This window comes from Lycium barbarum, chromosome 1 (genome assembly GCF_019175385.1).
Source record: "Lycium barbarum isolate Lr01 chromosome 1, ASM1917538v2, whole genome shotgun sequence".
Classification (NCBI taxonomy): domain Eukaryota; kingdom Viridiplantae; phylum Streptophyta; class Magnoliopsida; order Solanales; family Solanaceae; genus Lycium; species Lycium barbarum.
Window position 1 is genome coordinate 72,554,489 of NC_083337.1, and position 27,369 is coordinate 72,581,857.

The 27,369-nt window shown below is 40.6% G+C and overlaps 1 long non-coding RNA gene and 1 pseudogene across 2 annotated transcripts in view; both read left to right on the forward strand.

The window, feature by feature from the left end:
- LOC132640008 (uncharacterized) overlaps positions 1-27,369 on the forward strand; it is a 53,918-nt gene that overhangs the window by 16,416 nt on the left and 10,133 nt on the right. Inside the window, exon 3 of one of the 2 annotated variants that reach the window (XR_009582143.1) lies at positions 331-603. The exons of the other annotated variant lie outside the window; for it this stretch is intronic. This is a non-coding gene — a long non-coding RNA (uncharacterized LOC132640008). Of the gene's footprint in view, positions 1-330; positions 604-27,369 lie in introns of those variants that run through there. 2 annotated transcript variants of the gene reach the window in all.
- On the forward strand, positions 2,034-2,151 carry LOC132618989 (5S ribosomal RNA; annotated as a pseudogene).

Below are 27,369 nucleotides of genomic sequence, written 5' to 3' on the forward strand. Positions count from 1 at the left end.
TATTATGCCTGAAGGGGCCTATATGGGATAGGGATCGAGCCGAACGTCCCTTGGCACTATGACCTGTGCATATCGTACGCCCTCAGAGGCATTTTCGGTAATCAGAGATGTGCAGACATGTTCAAATAGCAGATATATATACACATGCATTCATACAGATATATTCAGATAGTCAGACATGCAGATGCACTCAGTCAGTCAGTATAGCTTGTGATTTCCAGATTTTCTTCATGATTCCTTTGTATATGTTACTCTTATTCCTTACATACTCAGTACATTACTCGTACTGACGTCCCTTTGCCTGGGGGCACTGCGTTTCATGCCACGCAGGTTTATACAGATGAGTAGAGGACATTGGCTATAGGATGTTCCCAGGCTATCGGCTGGATTGGTGAGCTCCATCTCAGTTCGGAGTGTTGCCGAATCAGAGTACTTATGTTATGGCATCTCGTGTATGTTAGAGACTTTTGCAGACAGTGTCCTGTGGACAGTGTGTCGAGGTGTCAACAGTTATGTAACGCGACCATATAGGTTGATGTGTTTTATGCTTTATTTTTAAGGACTTTATTGTGACCAAAGGCTTTCTTTGAATTAACGATAAGGGAGAAGTCCCTGATTTGACGAAAGAGTTTTATTGAAAAGTTTTTTTGTTTACCTGACGGAAGCATCATTTCGTATATTAAAGGTTCACAAAAAGTTGTGACTCCTTGATGGAATAGTAGTATGGCACTTAGCCGAGTAGGGTCTTGGGTATCATTCGCGGCCCTCCGATTTGGGTCGTGATAGAAGTGGTATCAAAGCAGTTCGTCTTAGGGATTGTTTGCAAAGTCGTGTCCAGTAGAGTCTTGTTTATGGTGTGTTGCGCGCCACATTTATAAACAGGAGGCTACAGGGCATTTAGGATAGTTACCCTTCTTTCATATCTAAGATCGTGCGATGAGAGCCAAGTCATAGGAAATTAAATTCCTTGCACTAACCCTTGATTTCAGCACAAGAATGGTACTGACAAAGGAAGTGAATGATGATATTGGGATTACAGGGACAATAGAAGTTGAAAGAATCAACACAGAGCTAAGTACTGGTAAGAAGGATTATAAGTCAGATATGGTAAGAATGTTGCAAGTATGATTGAAATGTATAGCTAATGAACGGAAGAGGAAGTGGCTAGGGAAGCATAAAAAGACAATCGATAATGGTTCAGGTATATTCTGAGTTGTGACGCTCGAGGTAAGTTTCGTCATCTTTACATTTCTATTCGATATTGAGAGCCCTGTATGGCTAAGGTGTGCTAAGTATGTATAAAATTGGCCCTGTAAGGCATTGTATGTATTTTCTGGGCTGCGTGCAAGTTTTGGATAGTAAGAAATATAAGGGGCACTCTGCTTAAATTTTCCTAAAATTTAAGGACAAGGGCTAAAGATTTAGGAGACCATGAAGATTATACGTCTATGATTGCTACAAATTGATTAATGGAAAAGTATGGGACAATTTGATATGGAATGTTAAGATGAAGATGTCGCTACAAGTGGACATTGGGCATTAGTTATCGGAATAAAAAGTACTATTCCGGCTGGACAGATAGTTGGGTACATTATTATTTCGAGTATCCCTAGGGATTATTATAGGCAAGATTTGAGATTTAAAGTAGTATTTTTGGGTAATGACAAGTAGGGAACGTGAAGGATTCATAAGTGAAAGAACAAAACTGAGGACGAAAGGATTATTATGGGATGAAATTTCGATCAAGAATGGCAATGAAATATAACACCATAAGGTTAAACATTTAAGGGGGGAAGCAAGTAAGCTTGAGTACGAGCACAAGAACTGACTAAGGTATTAGAGGAATTATGACACCCGACAATGGGAAAATCGAGAAGTAATAGGGAGTCCCAAAGACTAAAACAACATTTGCGTGGTCAGTAAAATAAGGGACTCTTCTAATTTGGAGGGAGATGCATGACCGAAATTTTTCTTGGGATCCGTTAGAACTTCAACTTATTTTAGGTCACGTGATGAAGGCCATGCAGTAGGGTGGATGTGATCATACCACCACTAATGCACCTGATCCCATCAGAACTTCGAGGTTAAGCGTGCTTGGGCCAGAGTAGTACTAGGATGGGTGACCCCCTGGGAAGTGTGCTAAGAAGTCTTACAGGTTTAGACATAAGAGAAGGATGAGGAACTAGAACATCTTGAGGGAAATTAGAAGCATATGAGCCTTGCGATAGGAATTTTTAAATGATCGCGAGGTATGAGTCTGGTGAGCTAGGCAAAAGAGGGGAGATGTATTGAAACCACGAATTCAGGACAATTTTAAACAACATTGGGATGTTCCGTAAGTGAGGTATTAATAAGCGATGTACATAATAACTCATGTATGGCCATATTAAATATTATGCGTGCCCTTATGATCGATCTGACAATATGTTAAAGTTACTGAATGAGTTGGGCATTGAAGTTCAGGTAGAAAGTGTTACAGGGCAGATTGATGTTGTTTTCTTCGAATGTTAAAGTTGGACAATCATGACGCAGTAATACCAGGGAGTAAAAAATATGTGTATATGAGAATAAGGAGACTATGATGTTGTGAGAAGAAGGGAGGTGTAAGCAAGGAAAGTATGTTTCTAGTAAAGATCAAGTAAGGTCTCCAAGAAAAGGGTTAAGGCAGCGGTAGAGGCGAAGGGCCGTTCAAATAAATTTTTTAAAGCAAGCAAGCAGGAAGGATAGAGTGTGGCAAAACGTGATATAGGATGGATGCGAAGATCTCGGAAACAAGTACAATAACGATAGGGCCAATGCTATGGAATGGCAAGTGGAGAAGAGCATTTTATGAGAAAGGAAAGTCAGGAAAGACCCGGAGGGCGAAGGTAAGAGAAGTGCATTAGTGAATCGGTTAAAGGAAGTTGTGTAACCATCAAGGACAAGAGGAAGCGTAATAAGCCAACCAGTCTGGCCAAAAGGCAAAACATTGATAACATAAGACAAGAATCTGGATAGGGAGTACAAAAATTCGATCATAAAAGGAATAGGATGAATGTACAAGGGACATGTATAAATACGAACAAGTTATGGCATCAGAACGGGAGATAAGAAAGGGATGAGAAGAGAAAAAATTGGAATTGTGAGTAGGACAAGGATCGACAAGATATTGGAATATCTATGACGCCAGACTATGGTACAACCATCTATTAAAAGAAAGATTACAAACAAAATGAATTGGGTAAATAAAAGAGCAGGTCGTGGAAAATAGATGTGACAGTGCATCGAATTACGATGGTATTAAAAAGGATAAATCAAATGCGGCTGGTTGCAAGATAAGATCAGTATAGAAACGGGAACAGACAGAGACCCTCAGTTGTAAAAGGCGAATATAGGAAATGAGTATTTAAGGACTTCGAACATCTGTGTGATCAATAAACTCAAACAGAAAATAGGGTATACCGAATTATAGGGAAAGATTTATTGGGTGAGAATCAAGCAAAGGTCAAGAGTCCAAGAAGAATCGCAAATGAGGGAATAAAAAGATGATGCGTCTGATTGGAACAAAGCTGGTGGCAATAAAACCGCATAGAGCGAGCAAATTAACGATTCTGCAAGATATTGATGATTGAAATTGTAGACCAAGGAACTGATGTGAACTCACTGCGTGGTAAGGAGCCCGGTTCACAGTTCGGCAAATTTCCAATTTTTTTTTATTCATCAGTCGGACTAAGGACTAACAACTTTAAGGATAAATTGGAAGAAAAAGATCACTGATGAAGAGATTCGAGATATTCTTGATGTAAGTACAAGAATTACCAATAGCAGGACCAACCATGAGAAATGTATTGATCGGTTCAGTTGATATGAGGAAGCAAGGGATACTATATTACCAGTTTCTGAGGGTATCCTTAAGGGGGAAAAATAAGTAAACTTCAAGAGGATGAAGGCATGGAATATCTGTGAAGCGTAAGAAGGATACATAAAGATCAAGAGAGTAAGAATTTCGGACATATTAAAAGGGCACAAAAAGGAAGATGGGGCCAAAAGTGAATAAGAGTATATGGTAAGTACTGGGTAAGCGAGCATATAAGGGTGTAAACGACAGAGGTCGGAGAGACGATGTGGATGATAGAGTATAAAGATTTAGTAGACAAACAATTGATAAGGAAAAAGGGATGACCGTGAGTAGGAGCATAAATTTCAGCCACAACAGAAAGAGGATAATATTCAAGAATCGAGTGGGTAGGAAATTCAGTGAACTCCCGAAATATACCCATTGGTGGTAAAACAACAGTAATCAAGTGATACCAAAGGAATTGTGAAGCCACGAATATAGGGTCTACATGTACGTAAGAATGATGAGCTAGTAATTCCGCAAGAAAGAACGGTATATATTAAGAACAAGGCATGTTATTGCCCAATTAAAGAAACCAAGGAATCCAAGAAAGATAAATCGTCAGAAGTTGAGGCGAACGCCAGTGTAAAGAGTTATCGAGTACTACTACAGTGAGACAGGGAATGCTAAAGATTCATTATAAGGAAAAATCCAAAAAGGGTTAAGGAAATATTAACTAGTTGAGCAGAACTGGGCGGTACGCAGATAAGAGATGGAGTAACATGTCACACCCTCATCTTGATAGGGCATGATGGGCACCGGACTCTCTTCAGAGTCGAGCGAACCCTTAAACGTTTGCTGTACCAAAACCTGTCATTTCAAAAACTTTTAAAAACATGGAACTTTCCAAATAAAGATCATTGTCTTTATACAGATTATGAAAACTTTCAATCAATTACGTAATTTTTACCAACTGAGTTCATCTGAAAATACATACTCTTTGAACATCTATAAACGATTCGCACTTCTCGACGCCCTATCCACAGGACACTGTCTGCAAAGTCTCTAACATATACAAAATACCATGACATAAGTACTTCGACCCGGCAACACTCCGAACTGAGATGGAGCTCGCCAATCCCGCTAGAACACCTTTAACAATATCCTCTACTCATCTGTATGCACCTGCGCGGCATGAAACGCAACCCCCGAAGAAAGGGGGTCAGTACAGAATATGTAAAGCATTACTGAATCATAAACAAGGAGAAGCATAACAGTAAACAAGTTTAGAAGCAACCCGAGAATACCTGGAACAACATTTTGAACCATGCCATATAGTACTTTGCACAATCTCTAGCATACACAATATTAACATAACATACATAAATTATAGAACCCACAGTATAAATATAATATCACAATAGTCCCTTCGGACAGCCGTTTCCGGCTCAATAATAATGATGGCCCCTTCGGGCAGCCGCTTCCGGCTCAATAATAATGATGGCCCCTTCGGGCAGCCGCTTCCAGCTCAATAATAATGATGGCCCCTTCGGGCAGCCGCTTCCGGCTCAATAATAATGACGGCCCCTTCGGGCAGCCGCTTCCGGCTCAATAATAATGATGGCCCCTTCGGGCATGCCGGTTCCGACATAATACTACCCTGGCCCCTTCGGGCATGCCGGTCCCGACATAATAATGATGATCCTGGCCCCTTCGGGCATAATAATAATAATGATGGCATGAAATGTAAACTTAAGTCATAAATGGAACGAAATAGTAAAACCTCGCACCCCGTTCAGAGTGGCTTTGAAAAATTAATTAGTAAAATCTCACACCCCCTTCGGAGTGGTTTTGAAAGTCTAAATAGTAAAATCTCGCACCCCCTTCGGAGTGGTTTTGGAAATCAAACTTTATATTTCCTTTAGTATAAAACTAGTTTTCTCGAAATCATTAGTAAAAATCATAAACACGTTTCAAGTCAATCCGAGTTAGCATAAGAAAGTTATGGACATTATTCAACTCTAACTTTATGTTTCCTTTAGTATAAAACTAATTTCCTCGAAATTATTAGTGAAACCATATGCACAACTCAATTGGTATAACGTAAACTGAGGCCATATGTTATACAGCACGCTCAGACATAAGCTGAGGCCATAGCGCACTCAGTGATCAGCTGAGGCCATAGCACACTCAGACTTAAGCCGAGGCCATACGTTATATAGCACGCTCAGTCGCGTCATGAAATCATAGAGAGAAAAAGAAAAGAAAAAAAACTATTATGGACGTCATGTATGCAATCAAACCCTTTTCATTTGTCTCCTTCGAGACTCACAAATATAAATGTAAAATACATAGTTAAGAGAAAGACCTTATGAACGTCCCCTTCGGGATTTAGACAACATTATGAAATCACACAACTTGAGAATGCCCCTTCGGGCTTAAGAGGTCAAAGAACTCAGGATATCCTACATCTAGGAATGGATTCATTATGGACATTGTTACGCTTCGTTTCCAAAACAATCCGAGTTAGAATATGAAAGTGAGGAACGTTATTCATTATAGAAACCTCTACGAACGCTTTAAAGCAATCCGAGACTGTCTACGAAAGTTTGGGACATTAATACTTATAAAACTCTTTTAAAAACAAGAACCCTTTATGCTTTGCTCGTTATTCAATCATATGATAATCTCGACTATACTAAGCATACTCATATCAAGAAGTGAATAAGAATCGTAAATAAGCTCGGAATCAAGAATAGAATTACCCCAAGATACGTATCATACCTTACTTAGCTCTAGGACATGCCAAAAGAAAGAAAGGTTAGGCTTTACATACCTGTCCTACGTCCAATTAGCTACGCTTATTCGTCCAAGCTTGCTAGTCTACATTCAAGAGATTTGGCATAATCATTAGACTCATCGACATATGCTTGTCTTAGTCCTTCAAATGAATTCATTTATATTCTGCCGAAATTTCGGCGGCATTTCCCCTGTAAATACACCATCCCCGAGAATTTAACTCGGCCAAATTATCAACAACAATCTGAGAATTCAACTCGGCCAAATTATCAACAACAATACCAACAGTCATTCTAACAATATCAACAACCTTTTCAAAACGCATCCCAACGTTAGCAACTTCTTTCTATAAACTTCGACGGCGTTTCATTTATGTTCAATTCATAATTGCTCACATATTCAAGTACTAATCCAAAACCATTCAAACAACATTCAAGAATACTTCAAACAATCCGCATAATATTCAAGATAGTCTAATCAATACTCCACTCCACCCGAAACCTTCCAAATTCAATAAGAACAATAACAACATATTTTCTTTCCTTCCAAATGCAACAACAATACATTTCTTTCTTTTAAATTCATGAACTACGTCAACAATCTACATATTAACAACATCATTCATACAATATAAGAATTCATGCTAGTGTTGCATTAACTTCTTCAACAATCCACAAACAATTAAAATTTCATTTCAAGCCATCAAACCTTCATTTTCTTCATGGAATCCACAACAACAACAATCCAAATACTAAAGAAAATCAATTCATCACATCCTATCAACATAGCCCTATTCGGCCACCACCACTACACACATACTTCATGAATTTCATCCATTTCTACATACTACAACACACACAACCATCCATAACATAAAAAGAAGATTAATTCTTACCTTTTTCCCTTAATTTCCCTCTTGGCTAGAATTATGGACTTGCAACAAAGAGAGGTCTTCTTGCTCCAACAATTATACCACTTTAAAGAGGACCTTCAAATTAGTAGGAATACTAGAAGAAAATATTTTTTGAGCAAGATTTCCAAGGGTTCCTTTTTCTTGCTCTATGGCCGAATGGCCCTCTCCATGTTTCCTCTCCAAGTTTCTTGAAATTTCCAAAAGATGAAGATGAAAAGTATGACCATTAAGTCATCTTTTGGGTCTTATTTATTTTAATTCCATGTGGGCCTTGGCCCACTTCAACATGGCCGGCCACTTTGGCCCAAATTATCCAAGCCCAATCTCTTTTTTTTTTCTTAATTCATGAAAATTTATTTTCCCCAATTCCAATTTTGCCCTTAGCCTTCCTCCGTATTTTCTATGAGCCATCTTGCGAATTTCCCTTTTTTCCCCTAGCCTTTCTTAATATTTCCACATCAAAACTTTCATGAACAACTTGTGTGCTAAACAAGATCAAAATATAGCCTTGCCCTTAACTCCCCGCAATTATCTTGAATTATTCGAATGTACAAAATGCGGGCTATAACATAACATCTCAGCAGGAGAGCTCTAGATACAGCTGTTAACTAACTGAGAAATAGAGGGTAAAGCTCAGAGAGGTAAGAAGGAAGGAAAAACTAAAAATCAGGTTGATCACAATTCATATGAATGGTGGGGCTAATGGATAAGTTCTCAGAGATCGCCAACAGAGTATGAGTAAAGATTGACTGGACCATAAATATAAAGGTTCAGACCCTAAAAATGAACGGGAGAGGATTGTCTCTTCAACAGATCGACATAGCGTCGTAAGTGTCACACCCTAATTCCGCTAGGGTGTGATGGGCACCCGACCCTTACCTAGGGCCAAGCGAACCCTCAGACTCTTGCTACACATAAAATCATGCCAAACTTTTCAAATCAAATGAGATGAAATACATCGTAATTTGTTTTTTCCAGAAATATTCTTTCACGTAGCTTCCAAGCATAACGAATCAATAATCGTACAAAATTCAGTACATAACACAGACCGACATTTTGGCTGACGGAGCCGCTTACAGACTGACAACCAATACCCACGACGCTGTCTGCAAAGTCTCTAACGTAATCCAGAAAGCATAACATACCAACTCTGACTCGGCAGCACTCCGGGAACAAATAGAGCTTGCCATCTGCACTGGAACATCTTCTATACTGTCTTCAACTCACCTGGGAGTACCTGCGCGGCATGAAACGCAGCCCCCCGAAAAGAGGGGGTCAGTACGAAATATGTACTGAGTATGTAAAGCATACAACACAGAAAGCAAAGTCACAACTGAAATATGATATATAGAAAGCGAGCACAATAGCCAGCATACTAAGGAGTCGTATCCGGCGTACAACAGGCAAAAGAAGTTCCGGAGAAATCAACACGGCAATCGGGATGACAAAATGTTTGCTTTGTTTTGGAAAACATATTTGTTTCACACACATAGAAGAATCAACGCACAATTTCCGCGGCCATAAGTCCAGTGGTCACAATCACACATACCGCGGTCAACTATCCAGCGGTTTTCTATCACAAGTTCGACATACCGCGGTCAAGGGTCCAGCGGTCTATGTCGGCATAATCACAAGTGCGGCAGACGCGGTCAAGGGTCCAGCAGTCAATGCCACACGTCCGGCATGACGCGGTCAAGGGTCCAGCAGTCAATGTCGGGCACGCCGCGGTCGAGGGTCCAGCGGCCAATATCACATATGCGCATATTCACATAACCGGCCCGGGACTCGGTAACACAGAAGATAACCAGACAAAATGCCAAATTATCACTTTCCAAACATAATCACACATGCCAGGATCATGCATCACACAGGACTCAGGTATACCAAAATCGTATATCGGAAAATAAAGAAAATAAGTAATTTGTCCAGAATCTCAGGGTAAGATTTTTAAAAACGCTTTAGATGTCAAAAACATTTTATAATGCTCATGAAGGTGGTCATAACACCTATCATATAGTGAACAACATAATAACCAGGAGTTACCTGCGAACTCCGGACAAGAGTACATTGGCTAAAGCCGTACATCACATGTCAGGGTTTCGGTCCCCACAATTGGGTCAATAATCATTAAAATCCGCCTCAGGATAGATAAAATATCTCCCGTTTAGTAGTCGGAACAATAACCATGAGTTTCTTTGACTTACCGTACGGGAATAAGACAAACAGAACAATAAGAGAGGCATCGGGGATAGCGGGCCCACCTCAGGCCAAGTCGAGGCGGCGGACGAGAATCACACCCATTAGACTCTACGGAGTCATCCAGGAAAGTTTTAGAACGATCGGGTTACATTTGTAAACGTTTTGGAAGTCCAACCACTTTTCTAGTAAAATGCACCTTTTATAATTCAATTCTATTGAATGAATAGTAACGAAAACTAATCTCGGGTTACGATGAGCAGGATGGTCCCCGAGGCCGAAATCTCAACCTAGTAGACCTAGGGCATGCCAAAGAAGGAAAGGATAAGCTTTACATACCTTTCGCGCTACTCACGCTTGTCCAAACTCAATCTCCGTTTCGCCCAAAACCTACAAATGGTCATTTTTACCAATTGTTAACTATAAGGCTTTTGGTATTCAATCTTTAACTCATCACTTGTCTACAAAAATTTGGGCAGCATTTCCCCTATAAACTCGTCTATCCGAATTTCCAATTGCTCTCCTGTTGACACAGAAATACCAACAATAACATATGGACACAACCATATCTTCAATTCTTTTATTTCAACAAGAACAACAACATATCAAAACAGCCCCCAACTGTAACATAACGATGCCCGAAATTCTAACGAACACTTGCAATACACCAAGCAGCCCATATGCACTTCTTATACCTTATTTCATGCAATATTTTCAGAAAATTTCAGGGAAATACAACAGCAGCCACTCGACACCACATCATCTACTCATGTGCAATAAAACCACATTATTATCTCTATAATCCTTACAACAACCCACAACAATTTAACTCCAACTCTAACCATTAAATTCCTTCACTCTCCTCACATAATCCATGATTACAACAACCAAAATATTAATTCAAATCAGTCCATCAATTTCAATTAAAACAGCCCCTCACCCATAAATTTCAACAAAATAACAAACGAGTTTATAATGTTGTTTTCTCCGTTCTAATTCGTTAAAACTCTAAATAAACACTTTAATAACATAAAAGGAATTTTATAAATACCTTATCAGAAGCTTCACCACGAAAATTCCATCCCCCAAGACCAATATTTATCTCAAATTGAAGGCAACGCAACGTACAACGTTTTTCTCTTCATGAGCTTCGAGATTCGGAGCTCGGATTTTGATCAAAATGGCTTCCTTAGCCCAGGATCTCTCTCTCTCTCTCTCTCTCTCTCTCTCTCTCTCTCTCTCTCTCTCTCTAATGTTTTTGGAGGATATTAGCTGAAAATGATCAGCCCTCAAGTGAATTTGCCATATATATTAACGTTAATGGGCCTCATGGGCCGAAACATTAGTGTTTGGGTCGGGTCCAAACTTGCTGCCCTGCCAGCCCAAATTGCATCGTCCATATTTCCTTATCCAAATATCATTTTGACAAGCGGTTTGTTGCGTTGGAAACTAGACTCGATGAACTTAATTTTAGGCTTTTGAAACACCTTAAAAATCCTCATATACTATATGCCCCCAACAATATGGGCTAAAAATCTGGTCCGAGATTTTACTGAAGTTGTTCCGATTCATTTTGTTTAGATTCTCCAACTCTCATGTAACCTCTTATACATACATATACATACCCATATACATACCCATATACATACATAACAATCCATACACGTCTCGAAGGGTCCGGAGAATCACCATAACCTTAAACGTAACTGGAGAACTTACGAAGCTTCAACGAAACTCCAATCGCAAAAATATATTCATATCTTTTATCCATCTTCTATATCATTACTAATAATCTCAAATACTTTAAAAGGGCACTCACATTACCTCATATACGCTCATAACGCGATTTCAAATCCTTTAGGTTACGATGTCACCTCGGGATACTTAAGGCAACCATATATATATAACGATATTCTTACTAACTCGATTAACTTTCCTTGAACTTTCTTAACTCATTCTTTCTTGTCTTAATTAAAATAGCACAGAATCTTACGGGGTGTAACAGTAAGCGGGCAAATTATGGTTATGTTCCTTTAACTAGGGTGTATCGTTTCCAAGCAACCGCGATGAGGATCATACATTGCGTAGTTTGAATAAGTTCAGTCCTAAAAATGTGACCAAGACTACAAGTCAGCAAAGTGAGTGCCAGCGGATGCAAGTAAGAATATTGACAATAGCATCAAAACGAGTTCTACTTCAACATTTGAGGACGAATGTTCCTAAGGGGGGAACCCGGAAAATTTCACGTCACCAAGACTGTAGACGGCTTAGTATGAGCTCAAGGGAGAGTAAAGTTATACAAGGACTAGGGATGAAGATTATATGATCTGGGTATAAGAATATATATATGACATTTGGAGACCGTAGGGAGTAAATCAGTTAACACGTTACTTGATGAGTGGCCCTCGCAACCGTAAGTAAGGCGGGGCCCACATGCCGAGGTTTTATAAAGGACATATGAAAAGTTATATGAGTAGTGCCTGGGAATTTGAGCAAGTCTTAAGATGGACCGTTGGGCCGAATATGGGCATAAGCCCTCCAAAAGGATGATTTAAGGATACGTTTTCGGATGATCTGATTTGGAGGGGCCAGAACGCCGTTATAAGTTTGGAATACGGAAACACACCAAAAATGAAAGTTGTAGTTAATTGAAATAGCTTTCCAACCGTATGTCGTGGGACCTCATACCATATCGGGATCAAGAGTTATGAACTTTTTACTGAACGAACGCGCAGGCAGAGAAATTAAGCCTGCGCGAACGCGCGCCACTGAACGATTTTTGAGGCGGTGCAGGCAAATTCTGGAACTTTATTTAAGGGGGATTAACCCCTCTTTCTTCATCCAAACATACCAAAAACCCCTCCAAACCTCTAGAAATTTCCCCCAAACCTCCAACACCAAATCTTAGCCCAAATCAAGTTTAATTCCCAAATTCCGGTCCAGACAGCGTATAGTTGCGATTATAAAATGGTATTGCAGCGAGTCTTGGTTTGAAGGCAAGTTGAAAAGTGAAGATATTGTGGTTCTAGCAGAGGTAAGGTATGAATCTTCCTTTATTGAGATTGATTTAAGTTTATTTATGGAGATAAGGTTATTAAATAATCGTCTAATGAATTTATGGGTTGAGAAACTGGACAAAACATTGTGTGGGATGTTTATGGAATATATTGGTATGGATAATAGTGTTGTTGACGTTGGTATTGTTGTTGTGTTTGATTAGTTACTGAATTGTGATTTCGGGCTAGGCATATAATCAGGAGAGGTGCTGCCCGAATTTTGGAATTTTGGCAGATTCTAAATGGATTTAAATTGAAGGCTTAAGACAAGTGTATGATGGTGAGCCTAACAATAGTATGAATGGTTTTATATGTATATTTCAAGATAGGAGGTAGGTTGGAAAGTCGAGAACCGAGCTTCCAGGTATGTTAAGGCTAGTCCCTTTCTTTCTTTTGGCATGATCTTATGATACAAGCGAACAACGAGTAATCGAGTCTCCATATGACTCTACTCTTAGAAGTATTAGGAGTATCCCAGTTATTGATGACCCTATACCTCTGGTTATGATTGTTCCTTCTGTTCATGGGTCCTAAGTTTCGTATCATGATCATATTAGTTCGTATTTATGCATTCCATTCATATACACACATGTATATTGACCCGTGACCAGAAGGCGTTATATACGCGTATATTATATATATATGGGGTATGGGAAAAGGGCAAGGCGTTATATACGCATTACCACCTGATCAGCTGGTGCACAGTGAAAATGATTATTATGCCCGAAGGGGCTATTATGTTATTATGCCCGAAGGGGCCATTATACTATTATGCCCGAAGGGGCTGCCCGAAGGGGCCATTATGATATTATTCCCGAAGGGGCCATTATACCGTTATGCCCGAAGGCGCTGCCCGACGGGGCCATTATGCTATTATGCCCGAAGGGGCCATTATACTATTATGCCTGAAGGGGCCTATATGGGATAGGGATCGAGCCGAACGTCCCTCGGCACTATGAACTATGCATATCATACGCCCTCAGAGGCATTTTCAGTAATCAGAGATATGCAGACCTGTTCAGATAGCCAGATATGTATACACATGCATTCATACGGATATATTCAGATAGTCAGACATGCAGATGCACTCAGTCAGTTAGTATAGCTTATGATTTCCAGATTTTCTTCATGATTCCTTTGTATATGTTACTCTTATGCCTTACATACTCAGTACATTACTCGTACTGGCGTCCCTTTACATGGGGGCGCTGCGTTTCATGCCACGCAGTTTTATACAGATGAGTAGAGGACATTGGCTATAGGATTTTCCCAGGCTGTCAGCTGGATTGGTGAGCTCCATCTCAGTTCGGAGTGTTGCCGAGTCAGAGTACTTATGTTATGGCATCTCGTGTATGTTAGAGACTTTTGCAGACAGTGTCCTGTGGAGAGTGTGTCGAGGTGTCGACAGTTATGTAAACCGACCATATAGGTCGATGTGTTTTATGCTTTATTTTTAAAGATTTTATTGTGACCAAAGGCTTTCTTTGAATTAACGATAAGGGAGAAGTCCCTGATTTGATGAAAGAGTTTTATTGAAAAGTTTTTTTGTTTACCTGACAGATGCGTCATTTCGTATATTAAAAGTTCACAAAAAGTTGTGACTCCTTGATGGAATAGTAGTATGGCACTCAGCTGAGTAGGGTCTTGGGTGTCAGTCGCGGCCCTCCGGTTTAGGTCGTGACAAGAGATGTGGAGGAGTTACAATGGATAAGGGAAGTTTTTGGAGTGATTAGTTGATTTTTACAGCACTAGCATGGCAACATATCTCGAGGATTATGTGCTCAGTATGTTACTTGAAGGATAACAAGATTCAGCTAGTGAGTGCTTATTCAATGGTTTTAACTCATCAAAATGAAACCATTAGATTCCAAAACTGCGTAATCGGCCTTAGATAAGGGTTGTTTTTTATGGGAATGCTTGGGATTTGCTCAGGATAAGCACAAATCCTTTTCTGGACAGACAGAGTCTTGATTTGTACTTGTGGTGTGTGATAGCGTGATTCTACGAATCCATGGTACTAAAGATGATTTTGGGAGGTGTGGAAGAAAGATAAATGGAATTATAGTACTTGGCGGGTACAGTTGACTATGGATGACAGTTTCAATTAGAAGATTGTGGAATCCACAGCATTGCGTCATAGTTATGGTTATAATCAAATTCACGTATTTTAGGTAAGGCCCGACCAAGTGTGCGAGGATCAAATTATTAGGTAAGTTAGAGGAAGGTTTGGCGAATCCAGCGGAGAAGCAAATTGCTATGGACTTATAGTAGGATTACCTTGGTAGTTAAGGAAATTTGATTCATATCTGGGTCTTTATAGACCGATGGATTAAGTGATCTCATAGTGTATCGATTCAGACTATTTGCAAATCAGAGAAATTGGCCAGGTTCGGCTTTCGAAAGTTGGTTTGCTTGTTTTGGGTGCTTATTTCTACCGTTACAGATCGAGGCACTTATTTCACATCTCATTCTAGAGATCTATGCAAAAAGAGTTGGATACTCGAGTGGAGCTTGGTACAGCATATCGCCTTCAGACTGATGGACTGTTCAAGCGCACTATTCGGCTTCATGAGGATATGTTAAGGGTTTGTGTGATAGATTTTAGCGGCCTTTGGGATCAATTTCTGCCTTTAGCGGAGTTTATCTACGACAGTTACCGTTCGAGCTTTGAGATGGCACCCTTGAGGCCTTATATGGTAGGAGGTGTCATTATCCAGTTGGTTGGTTTGATGCATTGAGGTGAGACCTCGGGGTACAAACTTGTTGTGGGACTCTTTCGACAAGGTCAGGTTGATTCAAGAAGGGCTTCTTACAACTCAGACTAGATAAAAGAGTTTTACGGGTCAGAAGGTTCGCGACTTTGAGGTCATGGTTGATGACCGAGTATTGCTGAAGGTTTCACCATGAAGGGTGTGATGAAGTTCGGAAGGAAGGGCAAGTTGGTCCTTAGGCTCATTGGTATGTTTGGGATCATTCAGCGTATTGGTGAGTTAGCCTATGAGTTGGATTTGCCTCCTGGTTTGTTGGGTATTTACCCCGTATTTCATATTTCAATGCTAAAGGAGTACCATTCGGACGGTTCTCATGTGATTAGATAGGATTTAGTAATACTTAATCAGTTATGCGGATTAGATATATCCAGTTTTTTAGTGATTCAGGTATCTCTTCTTTCTTTCATGTTTGAGGACGAACATGTGTTTAAGTGGTGGATGATGTTGATACGCTCAAATTACACCTATTAAATGATGTAAAGCGGACGATGTCAAATATAGTAACCCAACTAGGTTGGGGTCGAATCCCACAGGGAATATGGTGTGAAAAGGTTACTAAAATGTCGAATACTTTCTTTAGGTCTAATGTCGTATTTCGTTGGTTTTGTAGAAGATTGGTTGTTTATGACTAATTGCTTTGGATTGTAATATATGGTAAAAGAAACCAAGGTTGTGTCCCCCTTTAGATAAAGTGTATGCTATGGGATCATGATATAGGTCTAATGGATCGTTATTAGAATGCACTTAACCTTTACTTGAATCCCTAATGTTTCCCAACAGTTAAAGATTATTTCTCTTTATGATTTTACCAAATATAAAAGGGTGTATATGAAGAACGGTTAATTCATGCCAAGTAATTTTTTCTTATTCCTAAGTGAATTTATTAAACAAAGGTTAAAGCCTTAAGTTTGTCACGACTCAACCCCAGGGCCATGACGGGCACCCAAAGCTAACCTACTGAGCACCACATACATGAAACTCTTAGTCATAGCTGAGTGGGCCATAATGCTAACTCGTAGATACATCACTTGAATGGGATACAAGCCCAAAACATAACATACATACGTCATCAAACTAATCTCAAGTATACAAGCTGGACCAGACTGTCACATACATCTAACTGTACATATTGTATACAAGCCTCTACTGGGGTACATGACATAACATGGCCGGGACAGGGCCCCGCTATACCCATGCAAATGCATATACAGCCATACTGACTCAGAGAGCAACTCCGAAACAAGTGGAGTGCCACAACACTGTCTACTGAGTTGTTATCCTACTAGGAGATCCATCAACCTGTATCTCAAAAACTGCGGGCATGAATCGCAGCACCACCAGCAAAGAGACATCAGTACGAATAATGTACCGAGTATGTAAGACGGAAATGTAACATAATAAACATATATTGCAAAGAAGAAGGATAAGAATCAACCTGGCGTTTCTGACTTACCAATGAGAATCTAGCATGTATGTCTCTCTATACTCTCCTGTGCTTAACTACATCTATGTACAATACTGTATCGCTAACCTACTTATCACCATGGTGCTAACTACCCAACTGATCAGTCAATACTGCCCGACTAGCCGTAGCATGATGGTAACTGCCCATCCGATTATCGCCCGATGGTAGAGCGCACTGCCCGACTGATTAGTGGTAACTACCCAACCAGCGGTAGCTCAGTGGTTAGAACTGCCCAACCAGCCGTAGCATAGTGGTAAATATATATCTGCCCAACTGATTGTAGACCAGTGGTAAATATAAATGCATGTGTTGCGGAACGTGCAACCCGATCCAGATATGAAAGCATGTGTTGCGGAATGTGCAACCCGATCCAAATATCCCCTATAGGTACCCTTTATATACTTCTCATGTTCATTCTTTGTCTATTAGCTTCTATGCACTTCTCATGATCATTACTTATCCGTTAATGCCTACACGATTACATAAGACTTATAAACACATTTCCAGGACATTAAGACTTCTTCCCGATTAACTAACCTTAGTCAGTTCTTGGCTGCATTATAAGCCTATCTTCTAGCATTAAATACCTCGTTAGGGATCTCATAACTAGCATACTATTCATGTCTTACAAAACATTCCTTAAGAACACATTTCTAAATTCATCGGAGTGACATAAGGTCGATAAACCTCCGATTTCCATTATAGAGCTAACATCACTGGCATATCTCACTTTGAAGGAACAATAATAATAAGGTGAGACCAACATCAATAATATCGTAAGAACATCAAGAATGTAAGCTTCTGACATTTCTATGAGAGGAATCATTATGGACATCATTTGTGAAAGTTCATAACAATAGAATCATGCCTTAAGGAAAAAAGGGACAACCTTAACATACCTTACTGCTTACTTAGACACTCAAAGTCTACCTTTCGAGCCTGTAAATCTACATCCAAGATGATTCATACAACAATCAGGCCATAAGAACACTTACACACTCAAACTTAGCTAGTTAATAAGTATACGGAATTCGGACAACATTTCCCTTATATTATCTACTCCGAACCAATTCCAAAACAGCTTCCAAACATCAATAACAACATCAACAATAACATAATCAAGATACTACATGACAAACATATACATATCCGTCCAAGACTTCCTTCGAAAATCAGTCCATAAGTCAATAACATCAACATATCAAACTACAAACTTTATACTATGTTTTCCTTCACTTTAAACCATTAAAATCCTCCAAAACAACTCAATATTAAAGTCAAGATGAAGAACATACCTTATACTTGAAGAACTTCAACTCACACAACTTGATTCAAGACCAAACTCACCACAACATCAAGTAGAAGCAAGAACAATCACTTTTCATGAGCTAGTTTTGTGTAATCTTGTTGAATTCTTGATCTAAGGGACTATAAATGTTTAAGAAATATTTATGGAGGTTTCTAGAGCTCAAGGGAGTGTAGAATAATGATAAAATGAGGGGAATCAGGTATTTATACCCCTTGAAGTTAGGTTCCACCGCCTTCCAAATAGGTCCGGCGGAGAAGCCATTTGGCAGCCTTTCTTGAAACGCCCATAACTTTCTACTCTGATATCGTATTGACGAAGGGTTTGCTGCATTGGAAACTACACTCAATGAACGTTAATTTACATAGGTTATGCATTTGATAACTCCTCATATTCTAGGAGATACACCTCCCTCAAGCTGGACCAAAAATTCTGTCCAGAATTCTACCAAGTTTTTCCAAAATTTCGACAAACTTAATTTCTTTGATTCGCTTGATCCCGAAACCTTTAGACACTTGCTTAGCACTTGTTAAAATTATTCTTTAACCTTATAAGGGTTCCATCATTTCACGACCCAAACTAGCTAAGTCGCGCGGGCACCTACCTTTTCCATCTCGGTAGGCGAACCCTCATCACAATAATATCAAGTACATGAATTAATAAATAAATAAATAAATAAGAGGAAGAGATAGAAATACGTAAGTCTGACATAATAATAAAGATGGAATACGCGGAATGCATCAAACCTCCCCAAATATCTATCCATCAAACCTCCCCAGATATCTGTCTAATCATACAAGAGCAACTAACTATATACTACAAGTCTGAAAATAACAAAATACATCAATGTCTGAATATGTCTCGGAATGTAAATAAGACACAGAATAAGGAATAATTTCCCAGACGGCGGACGTCCCCATGTTCACCCTGTAAGACTCTGAGCAGCAACTCTCGCATAAAGATCAGCCACGAGAATCGAAGGTCGATCCTACCTGGAACTCTGCATTCATAAAAGAATGCAGCAAGTGCAGGTCAGTACAAACAACAAGTACTGGTAGGTATCATAGGCCGACTAAGTTTAGCTAACACATATCAAGTCAATAAAGTAAGATAAGCAGGTAATCAATCAAGGTATAAGTCAAACACAAGCCAGCAATTAAGTACACGTCATCACTTAGGCTATAGCATCTAAACCCAATTGTGTCAAGTCTCAAATACTCAGTCTGAATTCGTATATCACAAGTACATCACAAGAATATCACAACAGAAACCAAGTGCAATGCAATGCAATATTGAGTACACATGTACTCCGGATGAAAATATCGACGTCTCGGTAACAGAACCCATGGGGGACCCGTGGAGTCCATATACCTCACAGTGTCACGACCCAACTAGGGGCCGCGACGGGACCCGATATTACGATACCGAGCACCCCTTATCTCGCATCTTACTCTTACTATTGAGTGGGCCGTATGAACGATACCGTCATTTCTTTACTCGACACCATCATTAATAGCGTACTCGTAAACAAGTGGTAATAAACTTTACTAACATATTATACAGCGACAAGGACAAACAAGGTTGTGAAACATCTGACTATACATATCTGTCTACGAGCCTCTAAACAAGATACATATATTTACAAGAAGGGTCGGGTTCTGCCGTGCCCGAATACATACACAAAAGTAGTACCAATAAACTGAAGCTCCGGAACAACTGGAGCGCTCTCAATGTACCGCTGGTGGAGCTCCTAGGAATCGAACCCGTCTACCTGCTTACCTGCGTGGCATGAAACGCAGCGTCCACAAGAAGGGACGTCAGTACGAATCATGTATCGAGTATGTAAGGCATGAATAATAACATATGAGAGATACATAGCATGAACAATGACATAGGGGAAATATAGAGCATATCATGAGATAGAAGGGCAACCTGTACATATGAGTGCCTTTTTGGCGGGTACCATGCATGCTTAGTGCTGCGGAACGTGCAGCCCGATCCATATATATATATATACTATATTGCTGCGGAACGTGCAGCCCGATCCATACATATTATATTGCTGCGGAACGTGCAGCCCGATCCATATATACATATTATATTGCTGCGGAACGTGTAACCCGATCCATATACCCATATGTCCCACGTCCGGGACGATATCATATTTTACCAACTGATCACGTGGCTACGCGTATATAACGCTCTCACCTTTCCCCTTACCCCATATGCATAAACATATACATATATCATATATAACGCTCTTACCTTTCCCCTTACCCCATATGCTGCGGAACGTGCAGCATGCAGGAGAGTCCAAAGAAAGTCATGTATCTATCGGAGTGACGTAAGGTCGGTAACCTCCGAATATATTATGGAAGACTCGATGGACAAGTATGCTTACCGACATCTGGAGGCTCAGAAACGAGTTTCGAGTCAATCCGACTTAGTATAAGAAAGTTATGAGCGTTTGAAGTACAAAACCTTCTACGAGCGTTTCAGAGACTATTTTTTGGAAAATCAAAGCAACAATCATATCAAGTACCCCTCGGATATTGTTATGGATCCAATCAAATAGAGCTTTTGAAACCATATGTACGCATCAAAATATATCAATGACTCGATGGAATAATCAAACGTGCTATCATACTTACAGAACTCTTTTTAAAAACATGTCAAAAGTGAATAAGAATCATAGACAAACTCGGAATCACAGAATAGAATAATCCCCAAGATGCATATCATACCTTACTTGGCTCTAGGACATGCCAAAAGAAAGAAAGGGTAAGCCTTACATACCTGCTCCACGCCCTACTAGCTACGCTTATTTATCCAAGCTTGCTATTCTACATTCTAAAGAGTTCACACAATTATTAGATTCGTCGTCATACACTTGCCTTAGTTCTCAAATAAATTCACTTATGCTCTGTCGAAATTTCGGCTTCATTTCCTCTGTAAATACACCATCCCCGAGAATCTAACTCGGCCAATTCCATCAACAACAATCCGAGAATTCAACTCGGCCAAATTATCAACAACATTACCAACAATCACTAACAACTTCAACAATCAATCCAAAATATATTCTAACATTAGCAACCTTCGTCACACAATTCAACGACATTTCATTTATATTCAATTCACAATTGCTCACATATTCAAGCATTAATCCGAAACCATTCAAACAATATTCAAGAACACTTCAACAATCCGTTCTACATCCAAACGGCCAAACCACCATACCACCCAAAACCTTCCAAATTCAACAAGAACAATAACAACATATTTCCTTCTTTCAAATTCATAACTACACCAACAATCCACACACTAACAACATCATCTTCCATAAATGCAAGAAAACTATATTCAAATCACATTAACCCCTAAAACAAACTCTCCAACCATCACAACTTCGCTAGAATCATTAATCTTTCATTATCAACATAGCATCCACAACAACAACAACCAAACACTAGATAAAATAATCAAATCATTATTCCTACACATACACACATATGCACGGCCACAACATGCTTCCATATTTTCATAAATTTCATCCACTTTTACCTACTACAACATACATAATCATCCATAACATATAAGAAAATGATTAAACCTTACCTTTTTCCCTTAACTTCTCACTTGGCTAAGATTTGTAACTTGTAAGAATATGTGTTTTTCTTGCTCCAATGATCACTTCACTTTGCTAAGGACCCTTCAATGGATTGTTTAGCTAGAAGAAAATAATATTTGATAAAAAAAACTTCCAAGGTCCTTGTTGGTTTGGACATGGCCGAATGGCCTTTGGTTTTTTTTTTCTCCTTCTCTTTTGTTCTTTAAGGTTCTTGAAATTTCTAAAGATAAAGATGAATAAGATGACTTAGTCAACTTTTTATTTTGTCCATTAAGCTTCTAGGTGGGCCTAAGCCCACTCCAATTGGACGGCCCAAATGGCCCCTTTAATTCCAAGCCCATTTTTTTGTTTTGTTTTGCACTTCATGAAAATTTAATTTTTTTCCTAATTCCAAATTTGCCCTTTGTCTTCCTCCTTATTTCCATGAGTCATATCGCGAATTTCCCTTTTTACCCTTAACCTTTCTTAAACAAGACCAAAATATAGCCTTGTCCTTAACTCCTTGCAATTGTCTTGAATTATCCGAAGGTACGAAATGCGGGATATAACATCCTCCCCCCTTTAGAACATTCGTCCTCGAATGTTGGACTGGCCTCATGGTGTATTATAATACTTCGGGGAGGCCTCCTTTATAATTGTCACATACGATCACTTAGCATATCCGTTTTAGAAGCTTAGGTTGCCTGTAGGCCGTGGGCCGATCAACTTAGCTCTGCCAACATCGAACCACCCGATTGGTAACTTGCACTTCTTGCTATACCAAGCCTCATATTGTGCTGTCTCAGTTGTCCTTTTTATATTTGTTGACCTCTCCAGGTATCTTCTGTATGTTCTCCCTATATCTGCCTCACATTACACTCGTTGTCAATTTATGTCTACGTCCTTTCCTTCCTGCCCGTTCTTTATCTTTCATCCTGTTTTATTTATAATCGAACCTCTCGGTCTTTACATGAATCTCTCATTCCACATTATGGATTTTCTGATCAACTGCTCATTATCCTGGTCCTTTCTTTGATATTTCTGGCACTTCGAAGTTCCTTACTCTCTACGCACTCACTTTCTTTCTGTTCCCGAATATCACTGCATTAGGACTTTTCGGCCTTAACTAGTGTGGATCCAGTATCAGTTTTATCCTGTAACATCTGTACTTATGTCTATCACTCCGTCTCTTGAATTTCGTTCGGTTAGTGTCTTCTATATATCGCAACACTAGTTGCTGGGATTCCACAGTCACAAATGAGATGTCACATGCATATATATATTTACTACCATTTCACTTAAAAAATTTCCAAACGCTATTCGAACTTACTTTGATCTCAGAGTTGTGTTGCGCTTTCTTCCTTTTCACCAGTCTAGTCCGTCTCAACCTACGCGACCTCTATAAGGTTTCTAACCGCTCCACATACTCCAATTTCCTTTAGGTTGCCCTAATTTTACATTCGTCTCCTATACTTACATTTATGGAACTTTTAGTACACTTCTCAGGGGGGTCACCCATCCTAAAATTGCTCTCACCCTAGCACGCTTAACCTCGAAACTTTAATGTATTTCGGTGTCTTAATGCTGGTATATTTGCCTCCACTTCCCCGCACGGCCTTTATCACGTAATCTGGAGCAAATTGGGGTCCTGACAACTTCCGAGACACTTTCGTAACACATCTCTACTTTAACAATTACTATTTTAGCCTTCACAATTCCCAACAGTCACCTCTGACCTGTGCGTACGACTACCTTTCATCCTGGATCTCCGGATTCCCAATACGTTCAGGAATACAAGGATCAATATATGATAGAGTAGAATCTAGATCAATCAACACATACATATCGTAGGAAAATGCCGATAGTGTTCTGTCAATGCATGGATACGGTTCTGAGGACCACCTGAACTGGGTGCCCCTCCTCTGCCTCGAACACGGCTTGCTGGAGCCTGGGAAGTCTGTCCAGGAGGGCGCACAGACGATGATGAACCAATTGCCGACCCGGCGGGCTGAGCTCTATCTCCCTCATTCCTCAGTGGGCAATCACGCATCAGATGGCCAACTCGACCACAAGTAAAACAAGCACCTGTACCTGTGCGACACTCTCCAGAGTGTGGCCTGTCACACCGAGTACACCATGGTAGGGATGGCATCATCCTGCTAGAATCAGCTCTATACTGGGACCCTGGAACTTTGGCACTCTGATCTGGTCCTGAATAGGTAAGACGATCAAATTTTCTATTCGCAAATCGAGGAGGTGCGCTGGCCACTGATTGGCCCGAATACCTGGAATGCTGCTGTGCCTGTCCCCCTCTATACTCACTTCTAGTTTCAAAAGATTTGGCCCTTTTTCTGGAACCCCTATCAGAATAACGTTCATCTCTCTGTAGTTCATGTTGTTCCTCCAGGTTTTGGGCATGGGCCTGGATACGAGCAATAGTCATTCCATCCTGGAGTGAAGCCGTCAAGCAGTCCTTAACTAAATGTGGCCCCAACCCACTCACGAACCGATGTACACGATCTCCCATATCAGCCACCATGGCTGGGGCATACCTAGCTAAGGAGTTAAAACGGAGACTATATTCCCGGGCGCTCATATTTCCCTGTTTGAGATTCAAAAACATATCGGCTCGAGCCCGTCGAACCTCCGGTGGCAAGTAATGTCGCAGGAATGCTTCGGTGAACTCTTGCCAAACTGGGGGAGGTGCATTTGCTCCCCTTGAAGATATCCGATTGTTATACCACTGGACCGCTACATCCCGCAATCTATATGACGCCAACTATACTGACTCTGTATCCGAAGCATGTATTATCCTCAGTGTCCTCAGCATCTCGTCTATGAAACCTTGCGGGTCTTCCTCTGGTTTCGATCCAAAAAAACTCCGGAGGATTCAGGGTGATAAAATCACGGGCTCTTGCACTCACCGCCCTGGATCCTTGGCCCGCACCTTGCCGCTGAGCTTGTGCGGCAACTAACTGGGTCAGCAACTGAATAGCCTTTGTTATCTGCTGGCCCGAAGCTGTTGGCAGCGGAACTGGAGGTACTGGGGCTGGAGCTGGAACTCCTTCATGCTCTGCCGACATGGGGGGAGCATGAGAAGTCTGAGGAGGAGCTTCGTTGTGAGACTCACCTTCTTCTACTTCCGCCGGTGGCTCCCGTGCAATTCTTCTTTCAGCCACCATCTTGCCCTTCTGGGCCGCCGTAGCTTTCCTCTTCACCGACATTACTGAAACCATAACATATGATTAAGAAAAGAACATGGAAACCTGGTAACATAGCTCTATCGCATGATCTAGAGTACAAAGAAGGTCAGATTTCCTAAATGCCCCCCAGCCCCCTGTTTATAAGTGTGGCGCGCTTCACACCCATAAACAGGACTCTACTGGACACGGCTCGTAGACAACCCCTAGGACGAACTGCTCTGATACCACTTTTGTCACGACCTAACTAGGGGCCGCGACGGGACCTGATACTACTATACCGAGCACCCCGTATCTCGCATCTTACTCTTACTATTGAGTGGGCCGTATGAACGATACCGTCATTTCTTTACTCGACACCATCATTAATAGCGTACTCATAAACAAGTGGTAATAAACTTCACTAACATATTATACAACGACAAGGACAAACAAGGTTGTGAAACATCTGACTATGCATATGTGTCTACAAACCTCTAAACAAGATACATATATTTACAAGAAGGGTCGGGTTCTGCCGTGCCCGAATACATACACAAAAGTAGTACCAATAAATTGAAGCTCCGTAACAACTGGAGCGCTCTCAATGTACCGCTGGTGGAGCTCCTAGGAATCGAACCCGTCTACCTGCTTACCTGCGTGGCATGAAACGCAGCGTCCACAGGAAGGGACGTCAGTACGAATAATGTACCGAGTATGTAAGGCATGAATAATAACATATGAGAGATACATAGCATGAACAATGACATAGGGGAAATATAGAGCATATCATGAGATAGAAGGGCAACCTGTACATATGAGTGCCTTTTTGGCGGGTACCATGCATGCTTAGTGCTGCGGAACGTGCAGCCCGATCCATATATATACATTATATTGCTGCGGAACGTGCAGCCCGATCCGTACATATTATATTGCTGCGAAACGTGCAGCCCGATCCATATATACATATTATATTACTGCGGAACGTGCAGCCCGATCAGTATACCCATATATTCGCGTCCGGGACGATATCATATTTTACCAACTGATCAGGTGGCTACGCGTATATAACGCTCTCACCTTTCCCTTACCCCATATGCATATACATATACATATACATATACATATACATATACATATAGCAGCATGCAGGAGAGTCCAAAGACAGTCATGTATCTATCGGAGTGACGTAAGGTCGGTAACCTCCGAATATATTATGGAAGACTCGATGGACAAGTATGCTTACCGACATCTGGAGGCTCAGAAACAAGTTTCGAGTCAATAAACAGGACTCTGCTGGACACGGCTCGTAGACAACCCTTAGAACGAACTGCTCTGATACCACTTTTGTCACGACCTAACTAGGGGCCGCGACGGGACCCGATACTACTATACCGAGCACCCCGATACTACTATACCGAGCACCCCGTATCTCGCATCTTACTCTTACTACTGAGTGGGCCGTATGAACGATACCATCATTTCTTTACTCGACACCATCATTAATAGCGTACTCGTAAACAAGTGGTAATAAACTTTACTAACATATTATACATCGACAAGGACAAACAAGGTTGTGAAACATCTGACTATGCATATGTGTCTACGAACCTCTAAACAAGATACATATATTTACAAGAAGGGCCGGGTTCTGCCATGCCTGAATACATACACAAAAGTAGTACCAATAAATTGAAGCTCCGGAACAACTGGAGCGCTCTCAATGTACCGCTGGTGGAGCTCCTAGGAATCGAACCCGTCTACCTGCTTACCTGCGTGGCATGAAACGCAGCGTCCACAAGAAGGGACGTCAGTACGAATAACGTACCGAGTATGTAAGGCATGAATAATAACATATGAGAGATACATAGCATGAACAATGACATAGGGGAAATATAGAGCATATCGTGAGATAGAAGGGCAACCTGTACATATGAGTCCCTTTTTGGCGGGTACCATGCATGCTTAGTATTGCGGAACGTGCAGCCCAATCCATATATATATATATATATACTATATTGCTGCGGAACGTGCAGCCCGATCCATACATATTATATTGTTGCGGAACGTGCAGCCCGATCCATATATACATATTATATTGCTGCGGAACGTGCAACCCGATCAGTATACCCATATATCCCGCGTCCGGGCATCCCGCGTCCAGGACGATATCATATTTTACCAACTGATCAGGTGGCTACGCGTATATAACGCTATCACCTTTCCCCTTACCCCATATGCATATACATATACATAT